Raw genomic sequence first — 5,644 nt, 5'->3', positions numbered from 1 at the left:
CGGTGTATAAGGAACTATAAATACAGTTTTTCAAAGGGAATTTTGGTGTAATTAATATAGAAAAGTACATTTGCCTCTCTTTTTAAAATTGTTTTAAATAAAACAGCAGTTTTTCTGTCAAACAGCCATGAGTTACATATTTAGGAATTGCTTGCTAATGGATGTGAAATACAGGAATTCTTTTAAAATCATTAGCTCCAGTTAAGTTTATTCTCTGTAAGGGTATAGCAATATAACAATACAAAGATAACTTACTGTAAGGAGAACTTAAAATAACATTTATAATTCATCACAAGTCTAATAGCTAACCATACACATACTCCACTTCTCAGTGCACTATCTTCCTCCACTGCTGCAAGACTTGGCATAAATGCTATTTCTTGCAGTTCTGTAGCACCTTGTATCTGAACAACATCTATGAAGCCCTTTAAGATAAGTCCTTTTACCCCTGAGAGGTAAGTAGGTATCCTCCCCTTGTAGATGGCAAAATTGAAAACCGTATGTAAAGCAAGTGGCAGAACAAGGACTAGAACACCGAAGTCCAACACTCCTAGCAGTGCTGCCTCCTATGTGTATTAAATTATTCTGTTTGCACTTTTTAAAAAAACTGTTCTGTTGCCCTTTGTGTTGATCTGTTTCAGTGTCCTATGCTGAGTGCCCTTTCATTCCTCCTTAAATCCCGCCTCATTCGGTATCTTCCAGTAATACTCTGTTGTTGCTTTTTTCATTATTATTGATATTGTGGTAGCACCTACGAGGCCTGATTGTACGTTGCTTAGAACAATGGCACATAAACACATAAAGATGATTCTTGTCCCAAAGACCAAAGTTTCAGACATAAGAAAACAGCTAGATACAACAGGCTCCTGAAATATTGTCTTTGTCATAGGCTGCTTATCTAGATTTGTAATCTATTTGGGTTAGAGAACTTGCCTTATCTATATTATAACATTGTGTAAAGTTACAATATCCTTTGATTTTTTTTACTGTGGCAATACAGGACATACTAAAACATGTTAACATTCTACATGATCAGTTCAAATATTTTTGGTTATTTTTCATTTGGCATTGTTTTGTGTTGCAATATTAACTTTTTTAAAATTCAGAAAAATGGGATAATGAATACATGAAAAACTATAAACAGTAAAAAAAACCCAAACAAACCAGTAAGATATTTTTGAGCCAAATAATAAGTTTTATCCCCAAAAGTTTGTGTTTTTAGGTAACTGCTGATTGTTTTTCATTTCTGCAAAAGAGCTGCAAACAATTTATTTAAATGGAAACATTTTGCAATATCTTACAGCAGATCTGTCATCTGCTAACAGAGTAGTCCTGACATTTAATACGCATTTTGTGCAACAGACCCAAGATCCATATTCCCCATTCTACAGCTGAATGTGACACAGTGTACACCTCTGTCTCGATACAACGCTGTCGTTGGGAGCCAAAAAATGTTACTACGTTATAGGTGAAACTGCGTTATGGCAAACTTGCTTTGATCCACCGGAGTGTGCAGCCTCGCCCCCCCAGAGCACTGCTTTACCGCATTATATCTGAATTCATGTTATATTGGGTCGCATTATATAGGGGTAGAGGTGTATCATAAAAAAAAATTGAAGTGTAAGTACTTAGAAGGTTTTTGAAGATACACATTTACTAATTGTATTTGGCCACTCGGTGGCAGTATTACAGAATATTTCATTACTATAAAAGTTGTTTTTATAGACCACTAAATCCCTCAACAAGCACAAACCAACTCAGTTGATATGAAACAATATTGTTCGAATAGACTGAATTTCAATTAAGTGAAGGCAGAGTTTGTACGATGTCCTATTAAGGTTTTATTTTTACAGCTACTGAGGTAACATGTAATATACCTATACATTAAACACCTTGGATTATTATAGTTTTTAAGATTCCATTTTTTCTACATCTGCAGTTTGCTTGCATCTTGTATTTCTCTAAAATTGACCAATGTATATCAAAGTATTCCAGGTTTACAAAATTCTGCTCGCTTGGGAGTAGTCTGTTGACTAGCAAGTCAAATATCTGCCCCTGCCCGCCCCCTCCCCCATTCAAAATCACATCAAAAGCTGGTGACCAGATGGTGCGCCTGGGCTGATATTTTCAAAACAGTTTTTAAAGGTTGGTATATAGTCAGTTACTAATTAATGTCACTTTTACATTCTTGCATGCACTGGTACAATGCTACATTTTTTTTTATTGTAGATACGGGAAGTGGCGAAGTCTTATTTTGTAGTGCATAATGTTTAGTAAAAGATTCCATTCTAAAACTTAATTTTTGGGGCGAAGAGTCTCCTTGCACAACTTCAGAATGGGGTAAGCGTAGAACAAAAGTATGGAGGAGTCTCAACTCCAGGCTGGATTAGCTAAAGTGAGAGAAAATTGATGGATGAATACCTATTTTGGAAAAATTTGGAAAACAGTTTTTATGGTTTCCAAAACCATTGCCAATTGAGTAGATTAAAATTGTTCTTGAAATTATTTTAATGGGATATTGAAAAGACATAATTTGAAGAAGTAACTTCTCATGAAAACACTGAAATGGTTAGACTATGTCCTTTTGGAGGGGAAACATAAGATAACCTTGAACAAAACAGACATAATGGGATTTAAAGTGAAACTGAAGATTCTTAATTTTCATTAATTTGACTGCCTCAGGACCACTCCTTGAGTGGTGGACCTATAAGAAACATTGCTAATTTAATTCTTGAATGGTTTATTTTAAGTAACTGAATTAAATACTTGTTTCCCTTTCATAGGATTTAGTTAATAAGATCACTTATGTCTGCCCATATATAGGTTATCTGTGATAAATCAAATAGGACTCTCTCTGACTCAAACAAAATTCCTCTGCCCAGCTATAAACTGTCTTAGTTATCTAATATCAACTAAGGTACAATTCATTGATGATTTGGAGGAATAATCTATTTTGGTTACAATTTACCTAGTGAAGAATGTTTCTACCAAAGGCAGACCCACTCTTAAAAGTGTAATAATCTATGTTAAACTCTCCACAAGTGAGATATAACAGAAGAGATTGTAACTGAAATAGCCATTGCTTCTTTCTTTCTTTCATCAGTGATGAGTATTTTGCTTATCTTTAAACTCCAGTGTCCCCTAAGACATTAAAAAAAATCAGAAGTGGAAGTCCCATCCTTAAATTGGTATAGACAGAAATACCAATAGAGATGATGTTTCTTTGAACAATAAAATTTTAGCAATTACTCTCAGCACTTTGACCCTCTTTTCTTGTCTACACTATTTTATGGTTCTGAAGCCTAACCCATTTCTCAGGAGATGTACATGCACCGGATCTGCAAATTCTTTAGGAAAGTGGCATGTTTGTTTTTGCCAGAAGCCTGTATGTTCTATTACATTCATAGCACTGTTGGAGTGCTGGCAACAAACCAAAGGGTTTCAGGCACTGAATTCTCTTCTATGGTGGTGGTTTTTTTTGTTTTTGTTTGTTTTTTAAATAATCTCTCTCCACTTCCCATTTCTCAACTGTCTTGTGTTCAGATGCTAAACTAAAATGTGACCTATCATATTTTTGTGGGCAACCATTTTAAGGCCACGATCATGCTGCTGCATCTACATGAGCAAGGTTGTGTGCCTGGGCAGAACCCCAATGAGAAGCCAATGAGATTCGGTGCAGGGTGCAGCTGCAAGGTCACCACCCATATTACTAAGCAAGAAAATGAAGTCCACTAAATAATTCCTCATTTCCTGATAGTTCGTGCAAGATAAATAGTGCTGGTGCAATTCTAGTTGAGGTAAAATCCATATAGATAGCCCCAGACTCACAATGATAATGTATATGTGATTTAGTCTTCAAAAACACGTAAGAGATGTTATTGTAAGGATTCACTCCTCCTTCTTAGGCTTTATGAGATTTCTTTTCCTCTCTTGCAGGTCCCTGAGCAGCTACAGATGGAAACACCAGTGTCCCCTGCTAATGTATTTTTTAATCATATGTAAATTGGAAAATCAGCTCTCAATATAGGGTCACTTTAGACCTCTGTCTTAAATAGAATTTAAGAAAAAGCATCTCTATGAATTACAGTGCTAACCACTGGGATGTATTTGAAATGCTAGGCATGGATTGCTGGCTGTGCACTGGCCGCCTTTCTGAGCATAATTTACAGCAGCTTAGGGCTACACTAATTTCATCCTTGCTATTAACTGTAGTAAGGGAATCACCAAGGTCCATGAAAGCCCAGTACCTTGACAGCCAGGAGAGGGGAGAATCTGGTAGCACAGAATCCATTGTGGTAATTCTGTGTCCCTAATACCATTCCTCTGTGCTAGATTGATCCTCCTGCGGTTGGATCCACCATCTTTCAGGCCTCTGTGCATCAGTGCAGTGATGCAAAGCAGCTCTACTGCATCTGAGAAACACGGCCTCTGTCTTTCACAGTTTACAGCTAGCCCTGTAGGGACAGCTGTCATATCTGGGAATTGAACCTGGGTTTCCTGTGTGGTAGTGCTGGCTGGTTTAAGTACTGGGCAGAGTTAGTCAAAAGTTACAAGCTGTTGAAAATAATTGTAAAGCTATTTCTCTCTTGTTTTCTATATAGCTGGTTTAATAACAGTTGGTTTGGGGAAAATATGCTCCTGATAGATTTATATTGAAACAGTTTCTGTATGCACACCTTGGTATCCCAGGTCCTTTACAAATACAGCATAAACAATAGCTCATTTCTTAATCACGGGAGTTGGCCATAGCATGGAAAAATGCATTGTAACTTTGTCAGTGATTCAACCCAGCATGCATTGTTTGTTACTCACTGTTTGCACGTTCAGATAAAGCTCAATAATACACAGCTGCAGCAGCTGTTATCAGTGTACACAGGGAAAGTGGGTGTAAGCTAATCTGAATAATGTGATAGGGTGGACCAAGAAGGACAGTCATTGAAGCAAGGATGGCCAAACCCCAGTAGAGTCAGAAGTCCAATTTGATTTGCATAAGTACCACAAAATTATCCAGATCTTTTTGGTTTAGAAATCTGATAGGACAGTTTAGGAGATAAGACTCTCATGAGCTTTCCAGAATATCAGGGTTTCAGTCAAGTCAGACATCAACGTGGCATGCACTTTGACATCTGATGAGTTTCCATGATCGCCACGTTTTATATAAACCAGAAATGCAGAAAGCACAAAAATATAGTGTTTGACTCAAGGAGTAGGGGAAGTTTTTGATCTATTCTTAGACTATCCTGGTCAGTTTGCTCATTTCTCACATGAAGAGCTATTAGGAATTTATAAGTGGCACCCTTCCTTCTGAGTCAGCACTGAACCAGTCCCAGCATGGAGCTAGAGGATTATATGAGGGGGAGGGGAGATTTCTGAAGTTTTATAATGGAGGACTTGACCATGGTGGTTATTAAAGATCCCATGCCACCTTTTGCAAATATAGGTATTGTTACTCTTTTCCAAATTCTAACCTTGGTAATAACACTGCCTATCTTAATGCCTCATGCGCTTTTGACTGCATACATGCAGTATTGCCAAGTCTTGACATTTTATCACAAGGATCACAATATTTGGCATTTTTCTTTAAGCCCTAGACTCTGCAGTCAAGTGAATACACTAGAATCTAAGGGATTTTTTAGAAGTAAGT

Source organism: Mauremys mutica, chromosome 12 (genome assembly GCF_020497125.1).
Source record: "Mauremys mutica isolate MM-2020 ecotype Southern chromosome 12, ASM2049712v1, whole genome shotgun sequence".
Lineage (NCBI taxonomy): Eukaryota > Metazoa > Chordata > Testudines > Geoemydidae > Mauremys > Mauremys mutica.
Note: the sequence above shows the minus strand (reverse complement) of the source record.